This window comes from Lissotriton helveticus, chromosome 9 (genome assembly GCF_964261635.1).
Source record: "Lissotriton helveticus chromosome 9, aLisHel1.1, whole genome shotgun sequence".
In the NCBI taxonomy this organism is placed as follows: Eukaryota; Metazoa; Chordata; class Amphibia; order Caudata; family Salamandridae; genus Lissotriton; species Lissotriton helveticus.
This window is the reverse complement of record NC_136070.1, coordinates 691,034,720-691,047,637: the sequence shown is the minus strand read 5'-3', so window position 1 is coordinate 691,047,637 and position 12,918 is coordinate 691,034,720. Positions and strand designations below refer to the sequence as shown.

The window sequence follows — 12,918 nt, the reverse complement described above, 5'->3', positions numbered from 1 at the left end:
GTGGACCCCGGTGGACCGAAGAGTGAATCGCGGCGGTGAGATCGCCACCCGCATCTGTATTGAGGGTGGCCTGTGGAAGTGGCATGAGCTGGTCCGGCGGCCCGAGAGTGAAGAACTTTTAGCATGAAGGCAGAGAAAGCGGCTGGTGCCCTGGTATTCGTGATCCTTCCCCATCCTGTGACGTCTGAGAATGACTAGGGCTGCCAGACCGTGCACCAAGGGCAGCTACAGCGGATATCCCGAGGCCCTAGGGGGGGTCACTGAGTCCCTGTCATTGTTTGCGCGGGAAGAGGCAGCAGAAGCTTTGCAGCACACGGGCGCAGACCAAAGGACCCTGTGGCATCAGGCCAGCCTGGACGGTAGCTGAAGTGCTAGGATAGGAGAGCCTTGACTGCTGGGGTAGCGGGGGCAGCTGGAGCTGTTGTCTCTTGCTCTCTTCTCCATGCCCCCGTGTGGGCAGAGCGCGACCGGAGCAGCTGGGATGTGGAACAGAGGGCGGCAGCAGTGGAGGCCCTGGGTGGACCATTCTACTTTTGGTGTGGCCTCGCTGGAGGTGGCGGGTGTGACCTGCCATGAGCGGACGGCTGACTGGCACCCCCAGGGGTGTTGGACCAGCCTGGCAGAGGATCAGCATCTTAAGCGGATGGAGGCAGAATCCAGGTGACTGGGAATGGGTGACAGGCTGCAGTAATTGTAGCGGTGGGGGGAGCCTTGTTCTCTCGGTCCCTGCTTGGACCTAGGCTCGGAGAGGAGGCGGGAGCAAGGCAGATTTGCATTTGCTGGCTCCCCGAATCCCCTGAACATGAGTATTAAGCTGTAGGGCTTTTGAATGCTGGCAGTCACTGTTGGTGACACGAAGGACTGAACTGAGTATAGCGAGGCCTGCAGGGCCCGAGTGGGCTGGTCACTGTTTGGGCGTGGCACAAGAACGCAGAAGACCCCGTACGGGAAGACCGGTGGTGGCAGGTCGGGGGGGCCTGCTTACAAATTTAGTGTGCAAGGTGCGAGACATAGGGGGCCACCTGGAAACAGTGGCGCACTGATATTGGCAGGCAGCGACCAGGTTTGAAGATACACTGGCAGACCCTGTGAGGTGGGGGGAGAGTCTGACCAGGTGTGTGTGGTGAGCAGTACCCCAGTCGATTCTGCTTCTACATGTGCGGACCACCGGGGTCGGGACCTGATCCCCGGTGGCAGTGGAGTAGATACGGGACGATCTTCACCAACTCCCCCCCACGTGTAAGGAGTGCGAAGCCACAGCGAGTGGATTGAAGACAACACAAGAGATGCTCCTCTGACGGAAGCACTTATGGCAGAGGTGACCGGCCTGGCCAAGCCAGGAGCATGCCAAGGGAGGTCCTTGGCACCTACAGGATGGGCAAGAATAAAGCTGCTTGCTCTGCTGGGGCCAACACGTTCACACAGTACACTACGCCACACCACCCTCTGCAGTGCATAACGAGAAAGACGGGCACTGGTGACGAGGAAGAAGATGGTGCAAGAAAAGAACCAACCCATGTGGAACTCCTGGCGGCCATACAGGGTTCTAGGAAGGTCCTGGAAAACCAAATTGAGACAGTATCCATTGACCAGAACTGCTGAGAGCTGATTTGGGTAAAGTAACAGACAAAGTGTTCATAGCTGAGGCAGACATTGTGTACTTGAAGGAAGAGGAGGTGACTCTCAAACAGCAGGTCACCCGGATGACCATGAATGTCAGGCCGAAGGAGGGTTCGGCAGAGCAGTTCCTGGAACAATGGAAACATACTCATTTACATCCACGAGGTCTGTCGGAACTCTTTGCAGTAGAAAGGGCACATAGACCCCCTGGTGCTATCAGTGGTGTTGAACTCAGATCATGATATTAACCCCACTGGCAATGCACTATAATTTGCCCCTTGGTGGACACTTGCTGGTTACGTGACCCGGTGGGCTTGGCCGGGAGGCTTTTTGGGATGGGAAGTTCATTAGTCCCAGTTGGGCTGCAGGGGAACTGTGCATGTCCTGGCACGAGCATGGGAAGGGCATTGCCAACAGTGCAGTTGCACCTTATTTGTCTGTCTTTGGGGAGGGAGGGGGATCTTGTCACCGAACAGTTTATTTTTTAGTTATGAAGACACGCAGCGTTTGTTGACCGTTGGTGGCAACGATTGAACTACACAATATTTTGGTATGGCGACGGAGGTTAGGTTTCTAAGCTGGAATGTAAGGGGCTTGGGTACACGCACTAAAGTCTACCGAGTACTCTCATTCCTTAAGCCGCATCGTATATCGGTGGCCTGCTTACAAGAAACTCATCTAGATGACACAGGGCCAAAAGATTAGCAAAGAACTGGTGGGTCAGATATTCCACTCCCCCTATTCCACTTATGCAAGAGGGGTGCTGGTATGGTCCCGTGCTTTCCATGCCACTAGAATCAAGCTATCCAGGCTGAAGAGGACTGAAAGCCCGAAACCGGTCCTTGGATGCTTGTTTCCAGTCCAGGGAGGACCTGGCTTAGCAGTTCGGGCTGGACTGTTCCCATGGGGCACAGGGTCAAGACTGATTTGCATATGGCTGGGTTCAAACTGGAAAGGCATGGGAGCAAAAAACCCGATGGATTTAGGCCCAGATCTCTGTACTGGGGTGAATGTATGACATTGTTCTGCATTCTGTCCATCATCTGTTGTTTTGCATTTGTCACCCCGAGTGGGACGGGTATGCTCAGACATGAGTCCCGTGCTCTCCATGCCACTGGAATCAAGCTATCCAGGCTGAAGAGGGCTCAAAAAGCCCGAAACCGGTCCTTGGATGCTTGTTTCCAGTCCAGGGAGGACCTGGCTTAGCAGTTCGGGCTGGACTGTTCCCATGGGGCACAGGGTCAAGACTGATTTGCATATGGCTGGGTTCAAACTGGAAAGGCATGGTGAGCAACAAAACGATGGATTTAGGCCCAGATCTCTGTACTGGGGTGAATGTATGACATTGTTCTGCATTCTGTCCATCACCTGTTGTTTTGCATTTGACGTATATGGAGGCAGATGTGAACGGCCACTATGTGCTGCTAAGGAGGACCCTCAATGTTCGTGATATTACTATGCTAAACACATACACCCCAATTGTGAATGATCCTGCATTTTATCAGTCCATGCAAGATCTGCTGGCCCTAGAACTTGACTGGCATCTCCTGTGGATGTGGGATTTTATTTGTGTGTTGGATCGTAATTTAAACAAACATCCACCCAGGCAGGGACTAAGCCACAGATGACCAGGAGGCTCCAGGAGGTGATGCGAGACATGGGCACACAGGATGCATGGAGGGACGGGCATCCGACACAGAGACTGTATACTTGCTACTCACCCTCGCACAACACACATAGAAGACTGGACAGGGTATTGGCGGCGGAGATGGACGCCTTCCGGAACATTGAGGTGACGCACCTCGCCCGTTTTTTGTCTGACCATGCTCCTCTTAGCTGCGTGATTCACTGGAAGGCCCCATGTGCAGGCATCCAGACTGTGTTGAATGTCTGCGGTTATTCTAGAGGACCAGGTGGGGATGGAGGCCCTATCTCGGGCACCGAAAGACTTCATGGCGATAAACTGGGAGGGGGCAACTAATAGAGCCATGGAATGGGAGGCGATGAAGGCAGTACTTCAGGGGGCTTGTATGAGACTGACGTGTGGAGTTCGCCGGCAATTACAGTGGGAACTCTGGTTAGATGAGGAAGCTGCAGCAGAGGCTCAGGCGGAGGATCAGCCCCTGCTGCTGGCAATTGGGAGTGGGCGGTGTGTAAACGCATCAGAGACATATGGGATAGGTTGGATAAGTACACTCCCTGCCAGTATCGACAACAACTACTCTGAGAATGGGGCAAATCCTGGCACCGTCTGGCCTGGGTTGTTTGGAGGGAGCAGACCCCGCCCTTGACTACCGCCTTGCTCTCACCGATGGGCGAGGCATTACATTCTAGGGCTGCAATACTGGAGATGTTCCAACTACACCTACAGAGTGTATACAGTGGATCTGGGGTCCAAGCGGAACAATATGTACTGTTTCTGAGAAGTTTGGCTCTGAGCTTCTCCTGCTGAGTTTAAAGGAACCGGATGCCCAGTTGTCCTTGGAGGAAATCTGGTAAGCAACGTGGAAGCTCCCGGGGTCCAAGCGTACTAAGCCGCGATGGCACAAGCCATGCTACAGGTATACAGGTAGTCTTTTGAGTCAATTTCTGAAGCTCTGTATTAGATACAGAAAAAATCTAGAGTAGATATTGCTGTTGGACACTCTGAATAAGATCATGTTTCTCTCCATTTATCCTTTGTTTTAATGGGGTATTAGCTGCCTTCGAATATTGATTCTTAACTTTGGCATTTCATGTTTTATGTAGCAATGTACATCATACTCTGATTCTGCAAACCTTTTAATTTATTTCTTGTAAGTAGATAATGAAATTTAACTTTTTAATCTAATGTTTTTAAAACTGTACTTTTATGTTTTTTGTATTTTCATGAATATTGAATAAAGGAATTGAATTGAGTGTGGAATTTTATCTCCTACCATGAGAGGGAGAGATATGCATGCTCTTAAAACCGGGAGGGAATGGGCTGGACCCGGCCACATACCGCCTGCTTACTATGATAAACTCGGACATTAAAATACTGTGTAAACTGTTGGCGACACGACTAGCCCCACCACATGCCCTAATTGATTCACGAGGACCAATGCGGTATTATACCAGGTTGTAATACTGGCATGAATTTAAAACGGTAACGCACATAATGCACAACATTGAGATGAGGACTAGGTTGTGGTGGCGATAGACCTTGAAAAAGCCTTCGACATGGTAGATTGGGGTACCAGCTGTAGGTGCTAAAGGCATTGGAATTTGGGCCACAGTTTTTTTTTTAAGTTCAATGTATTTTATTACGTTTTACAAGCAGAGATGGACAGTGGTCAACGGAATAATCAATCAATCAATCAATCATACCATTTGTATAGCGCACTACTCACCCGGGAGGGTCTCAAGGCGCTTGGGGGAGGGGGTATGCTACTGCTCGAACAGCCAGGTCTTGAGTTGTTTCCTGAAGGCGAGATGGTCCTGGGTCTGCCGAAGGTGGATGGGGAGGGAGTTCCATGTCTTGGCAGCCAGGTAAGAGAAGGATCTTCCTCCGGCGGTGGCTCTTCGGATGCGTGGTACGGCTGCGAGGGCGAGGCTGGTAGAACGTAGCTGGCGGGTGGGCGTGTAGAAGGTCAGGCGGTCGTTGAGGTACTTGGGGCCCAGGTCGTGGAGAGACTTGTGTGCGTGGGTGAGGAGCCGGAACGTGATCCTCTTGTCGACGGGGAGCCAGTGCAGGTCCCTCAGGTGGTTGGAGATGTGGCTGCGTCGAGGGACATCCAGGATGAGTCGGGCGGAGGCGTTCTGGATGCGCTGGAGTCTTTTCTGTAGCTTGGCTGTGGTTCCGGCGCAGAGGGCGTTTCCGTAGTCCAGTCGGCTGGTGACGAGTGCCTGGGTGACAGTCTTCCTGGTCTCGGTCGGGATCCAGCGGAAGATCTTGCGAAGCATACGTAGGGTGTTGAAGCACGATGAGGAGACGGCGTTGACTTGTCTGGTCATCGAGAGGGAGGAGTCCAGGATGAAGCCCAGGTTGCGTGCGTGGTCGGTTGGCTTGGGTGCGGTGCCCAGGGCTGGGGGCCACCAGGAGTCGTCCCAGGCGGAGGGTGAAGATCCCAGGATGAGGACTTCCGTCTTGTCCGAGTTCAGTTTCAGGCGGCTGTCCTTCATCCACTCGGCGACGTCTTTCATCCCTTCGTGTAGGCAGGTTCTGGCGGCGTCGGGGTCTCTGGTGAGGGAGAGGATCCGCTGGGTGTCGTCGGCGTAAGAGATGATGTTGATATAATACAGTGAGAAAGGCAGGATACAACAAGGGGGAGGGATGGAGGCTGTGCATAAGATGATACAGTAAACAATCAACAGTAGGAGTAGATCAGTACTTTGCATATGAGGTAATACATAAGCAGATAGACATGAATACCACAATGGATTCTTAGAAGAGCTTTACATTTCGAATAGTTGGAACTACCGTAAAGTTCATACATGTTTTACAAAGCCTTTTTGATGTCCTTGAGAGGTAGATAGAAACTGAATGATATACCTTGACTTCTATGACACATCGGTAGGCACAGGTGTGAAGAAAATGATTTTGTCTCCCATGAATATAGGAAGATGGTGACACGGGTGGCTTTAGTGCCTGGTGTAGAAGAAGTTGCGTGGGTGAGTTTTATCCTGCGTGAAAGGACAAAATTGAATGGGAGGTGAATTTACCTGTAGGAGTAATCATGGAGGTTTATAAGTAAAGGCACTTGTGTCTTGCGCATTCCAAATTGAGCAACGCGAAGATCTCCACGTGGAAATTTGGAGAGCAATATTATCGGCGCCTCTGAGAAAAGTTAACCACTCTGGCCACATAAAAAAACAGAGCACTTTAAAGTTTTTCCAGTTGCTTAGAATTAGTTTGCAGGCTAGAGTGAGCATTAAGTCCAGTAAAAAAAAATTGTTGTCTTTCTTGAGTTGGGGATCCAAAGGACCCAGAATAATGTATGAGAAATATCTTGTGGGAAGAATATTTAGGGTATGTGTAATGCAGACAAAAACTTTATCCCAAACGTCTTGGAGGAGGTGGCTCTCGAATAGCATGTGACTGAGCGAGGAAGCCCTCTTACTTGCCTCGGCACCAACAGTTGGAATCTTTTGTAAGACCGACCTTGAAGAGTCTTGCGTGGGTCCAGTAGATTCTATTTAATATCATATATTTAGTTTGTGAAAGGATAGGTGAGATTTTATGTGAAAAAGGGGACTTGTTGATGGCGGTCCAATTAAAAGCAATGTCTATCTTTATAGATTAAGCTTCCAATTTCCGTTGATTACGGGATAGTGTTTTGTTTTGGTACGGTAAGATAATTTTGTATATGCTAGAAACCAGGTGTCCTACCTTGGATAGGTGGTTCAGGAGGGTAGTGAGAGAAGGACTAGCACCTGAGAGATTCTCTTTGGTAAGTCCTACTTTAAGCTGCAGGAATTTGTAAAAATCTAGATTAACAAGATTGAATCGATTTTGCAAGGCTGAGAATAGTAGAGGAGAAGTATCTTCGAAGATGTCTTGAACTAAGTTAATGCCCTTACGTGGCCAGTCCGTCCAGAAAAATGAAGAACCGTCAATTTTGAGTGTATGATTATACCATAGGGAGGATAAGTAAGAGTGTTGTATCTTGCCCTCCAGACTGGAGTCAAGGAGCAGGAAGGCTCTTTTGGTGTTCTGTATAATATTTGTAGAGTGCGGTAGGTGGGTTATGTCCATCGTAGCTAATGCGGCAAGAGGGATTTTCTGTATGAGGGTCTTTTCTATCGCCACCCAGGGTGGTTCATATGATGGGTTATCAATAAACCAATTTGCATCTTGCTTGCATAGAAAGGCTGTTTGATAATTTCTGAAGTTGGGTAAGGAGAGGCCCCCTTTGTCTTTGACCAGCTTGAGCTTTTTCATTGAGAGTCTGGGCTTTTTGCCCTGCCATAGGAATTTGCTAAAGGTTTTGTCAATGTTTTTGAAAAAAATCTTCTGATAGGAACATAGACAGCATGCTAATAAGATAATTGACGAGAGGGGTAATCATCATTTTTAGAGTCTCTGCTCTTCCCCACCATGATAAGAATTTAGGAGACCAGTTGCTATTTTATTGGACAGAATTTTTTCGTTAGAATGTAGAGTAGTGATTAGTTCATTGGTGACTTCAAGGCCTAGGTATTTGATAGAGTCCTGTTGCCAGGTTAGTCCTGACGAACCAACAATGCTTTTATCACCACAGCGACTGAGGAGTTTTACCTCGGATTTGTCCTTCTTAAGGGAATATCCAGATATTTCTGAGAATTGGTGTATGGTATTCATCAGTGCTGGGATGGCAGTGGTTGCTTCTTCAGTGACAATTCATACATCGTCTGCATATGCAGCAAGCTTCATGTTTGAATTACCAAAGGAGACACCAGTAATGTCTTTGTTTTCCCTGATATGTTGGAGGAAAGGCTCCAAAGCTAAGAGAAAAAGAGGGGGTGAGAGAGGACAGCCCTGCCGTGTCCCTTGGTTCAGGTTAATGCTTGGGAAACTATACCTCCAGCTCTGACTTTAGCAGTAGGTTTGTGGTAGAGAGCCATTATCATTTTGACCAGGTTATCGCCCAAATTAAACATCTCCAGGACAGCCTCTAGGTATCTCCAATCAACCTTATCAAAGGCTTTTTCCACATCCAGTGTGATGGCAAAGTGTGATGGCAACCGTGGGTGATTCAAGGAGTCTAGCCTTTTCTATGGTATGACATAACAGACGAGTGTTGTCACTGGAGAGCCTGTATTTAAGAATCACACCTTTGATGGGTGTATTAGTTTGGAGATGTGTTGTTGAACTCTACTCATGAGAATTGTTGCATAGATTTAGCAATCAAGATTTATTAATGATATCGGCCTGTAGCTTATAGGTAAGAGGAGATCTTTACCTTCCTTGGGCAGGACAATTATGGTTGCTTCTGCTGGTGTGCCAGTGACTTGGCCAGTTTCTGAGAAGTGAACAAATAGCTTCAGAAGTGGTGACAGTAGGGATGGAGAGAAGGTTTTAAGGAATTTGGCATTGAACCCATCGGGCCTGGGCCTTTACCTGTCTTCAATTTATTTATCGCCATTAGTACCTCATTTTCTGTGATCGGACCATTTGTGGATGTTTTTTCTTGATCTGTAAGGCTAGGGAGAGTGATACTGCTTAGATAGTTATGACACTTTGAGTGATTTATGTTAGTATTTTCTTCGTATAAGTCTTTATAGAAGTCCTTGAAAATTTCAGCAATTTTTTTGCGGATTAGTATTAATATTCCCTTCCTTGTCTTTTATGGCGTTAATGGCGTATCTCTGTATTGTAAATTTTAGATAAGCAAGTGATTTGCCTGCCCTGCTTGATTCACATAATTTGATGCTTTTTTGTTTATTGACCCATATCCCCGCCCTGTTAATGATGATTTTATTATATTAATATTTATTGTTGAGGATTTTGTAAAGGGTATCATCATTTTTCATTAATGATATGTATTTTTTCTAGGTCCGCTATTTCTTTCTTTAATTTAACTAAGTTAGAGTTAGCTATTTTGTTCGTTTTTGATCTAATCCTGATTATTTCCTCTCTTACTGTAGCTTTTAGGGCCTCCCATCTGGTCAGATCTGATGTCTCACCAGACTTGTTTTCAGCAAGAAAGTTATGAATTGTATCTTTAATTGCCTGAGGTTGCCTTGTTCAGCTAGTATCTCGCAATTGAATTGACAGCTTGTTTGGTTTTTATGTGGCGTGGGGTCAGAGATAGATAGTGTGATACAGGGATGGTCTGAGATCACTCTAGGTTCAATTGTTGTTTGGTCCACATTACAAAGCGTATTGTTGGAGATGGGCCACAGTTTTGCCTTTGGTTTAAAATACTGTATACCAAGCCACGTGTACGGGTCCGCATGGGCCTGAATCGATTAGAAGCGTGGTCACTAGAGCAGGGAACATGACGGGGGTGCCCACACTTGCCGCTGCTCTTTGCTGTTTCTATTGAGTTGCTGGTGGTGTGGGTGCGGTGAGACCTTTGGCAATGGGACATCCCGCTCGGTGAAACACCGCACATAATATCTCTGTATGCAGATGATGGCCTTTTTTATTTAGCCATAGCAAGTGCCTCCAATAGCTATCAGAGGCATCCCTAGGCGCTCCACTCTCAACGTCAGTTAAACACAATTCCGGAAATCAATCTCCAAATAAAGTTCTGATTTAATGTTTTCTCATCATATATTTGTCGTTATTTTGACATTTCATTCATCACAAATAAACATTGTTTTTGACGGTCTCATTATGCACAAATCATAGTCCAATGCATTTCGGGCTATGTGCCCTTCATCCGGGACATACGCTAGAAGCAAGATGAAAATAAAATAAAATCTATAAGTTTCCCAAATACAATAAACAAAACTCCATACAAAACCATAGTTTCATCAGTAATGTAGGTCATACGCATGCAGTGCTCCCCTTTATCGTGTGTACATGCAGCAAGAAAAACACTTATATCTCACTTGTTGTGCGTGTAGCTCTATCGCCAGAATATTTGTCTGCAAGAGTTAAAACAAACATGAAATCCCTGTTCTTTACTATCAAACCCATCATTGGTAACATATCTTACACTGTCATTTCTTAATTAATCTTACTTGCAATACGCAGAAAGCGTTTCTATGTTGTTCTTTCAACCATTAGCTCTCGGTTCTGGCGCCAAAAATGTTCAGCAGTGTGTAAGCCAATCACGCTAGGTTTAATAAAGACCAGTCTGAATCTCGTAACATGGCTGATTTCAATACGTTCCGATCTCCTATCACATGCTTTTCAATCAGCCAATCAGAGGCTGGCATGGGTTGTTTACAAATACCTTTACGAAGGCTTACCTTACCTGTATTATCTGCATACATACTCGCATTACAATGAAAATATTTAAAAATAATGAATGTGGAACGCTTGGCTCAGGCAACATAATCAATATGACTAAATTGTATTTCACAGATAACATAAAAATTCAATGCGCTCATTAAGCCCAAAGGGCTTGCTCGAGTTCAATAAATAAATCCAGTGATTTTCTCTTTGTAAAAGAAAACGATTATTGTCTCTTCCTTCAATCTTTTCAACAGTTTCAAGTACCACAAATTGTAGTTGAGAGATATTGTGATTGGCCTCTGTAAAATGGGTAGCTATGGTAGACTTTAAGCTCTTGGTACGAATATTAGATTTATGCTCATTTAGTCTCGTTTTGATCTTCCGTTCAGTTTTTCCGACATATGTTTTGCCACATGGGCACTTCAGCATGTAGATCAGATTCATACTATCACATGTGGCATTTACTTTCAACCTGATTTTGTGACCTTTCGTGGGATGGGTTATATGATTGCCTCTGATGATACTGTTGCAGTTCCCACATTGTAAGCAAGGGCGAGTGCCTCTATATTGTTTTTGAACCATTGTGGTCTGTTTCAACATTTCCCCAAAGTTTTTATTTCTGGTGAATGCAAAGATAGGTGGATTTTGGAAGGTTTGTTGAAAATCCGGTTCTGCCTTTAGTATTTTCCAATGATTATTGATAATCTTTTTGAATTTGAAACTTGCGGTAGAATATTTCGAAACGATTGTCATTCTGTCTTGTACTGACTTCTGTTTAACTGTTAGTAGGTCTTTTCTTTGCATGGTCTCCACTTTGTGTGTAGCTTGCAATATCAAAGGTTCCGGGTACCCCCTCTTTAGAAATCTATCTCCCATGAGTTTGATGTTCATTGTGGCTTTTTGGGGGTCTGAAGTGATGCGTTTAGCTCGCATCATTTGTGACGTAGGTAGATTCCTTTTCAAGGGTTCTTGATGAAAACTATGATAGTGAAGCGTATTGTTCTTGTCCGTTGCTTTCCGAAACATTTCAGTTTCAATTTTTCCATTTTTCAGGATGACTCGAACATCCAGAAAGGTCACTGATTTGGATGAGATCTCCCAGGTGAATTGAATTCTCTCTTCTTGTCTGTTCAGCTCGTCTAGAGCTAGTTCCAATAGTTCTGAACTGGCCTTCCATAGAATGAACACGTCATCAATGTAACGTACAAATAACTTTAAATTGTCCTGCCATTCTGCTTTGCTCAAGATATGTTCGGTTTCATACATTTTCATGAACAGATTCGCGTAGACCGGAGCTGCGCTATTTCCCATGCTCGTTCCAATTAACTGTTGATACCAAGAATTCTCGTATTTAAAGTAACTGTGATAGAGCGTAAAAATCGTAAGCTCCATTAAGAAAGATTGAAGTTTCCCATCATATTCCGTAGTTAAGATAGCCTCTTCCATTGCCTCTATCCCTAGGTTGTGCGGAATAGACGTATACAATGATTTGACATCTGCTGTGCATAGTATCAGGGACTCATGTTCATCAAGATCTAGAGCATTCAATTTAGACAAAAAATCCGTAGTGTCTCGGATATATGTTGCCATTTTTTGAACTGTCGGTTGCATTAATCTGTCAATGAACTTACCAATGGGTTCATGGAAGCTTTGTCTAGTCGATACAATCGGGCGTAATGGAGGATCAAGTTGGTTCTTGTGTATTTTTGGCGTCATGTAAAACGCAGGACTTTTTGGATATGGAGTTTTCAGAAATTTACTTGTTCTATCAGTGATGACACCTTCATTGATCGCTTTATCTATCAATTTTGTGAGAGTCATATGATATTCATTTGTAGGATTATGTTCAAGTCGTGCATAAGTGTTAGAATCACTGATGTGTTCCTGCACCTTTTGTTTATACATGGAAGTGTTCATAATCACGATACCTCCTCCTTTATCGGCTTTAGTAAGCATAATGTCTTTGTTCGTTGACAGTTTTTTCAAAATGTTCAGATCTTTTTTGGTCACGTTCTCTCTTTGTTTTGTCTGGCAATTGATCTTCAATAGGTCTTGTCTCACTAGAGTCTCGAATAAATCGAGTGCTTTGTGGCTAGTGGGTGCCATAAAAGTGCTTCTAGGCCTTAACCCTTTAAGTTGATCTTGATCTTCATTTGGTTGTTTGTCAGGTACTTGATTGAAAAAGTGTCGTAATCTTAACTTTCGCATTAGTTTAAAGAAACTAATTTCTAATTCTAAAGTATTGGTTCTGGTGGTCGGAACATAGGAGGTACCCTTCTGTAGTAGCTTGCGTTCTTGATCTGTCAAGGTATAGTCGGAGATATTTATGACTAGTTGGTTTTCGGTTGTTTTTTCTTCTCTTTCTCTTTCATAGTCGCTTTTCCCTGTTCTTTGGAGGTCACGCTTCTGGTGAGAGGTCCTTCTTTGTCCCCTCCTGAGTCTTCGAGATC

General features: G+C 45.6%; 1 protein-coding gene across 2 annotated transcripts in view; it reads left to right on the top strand.

The window, feature by feature from the left end:
* Positions 1-12,918, top strand: part of BBS1 (Bardet-Biedl syndrome 1) — a 541,250-nt gene that overhangs the window by 119,748 nt on the left and 408,584 nt on the right. The window lies entirely within an intron of this gene.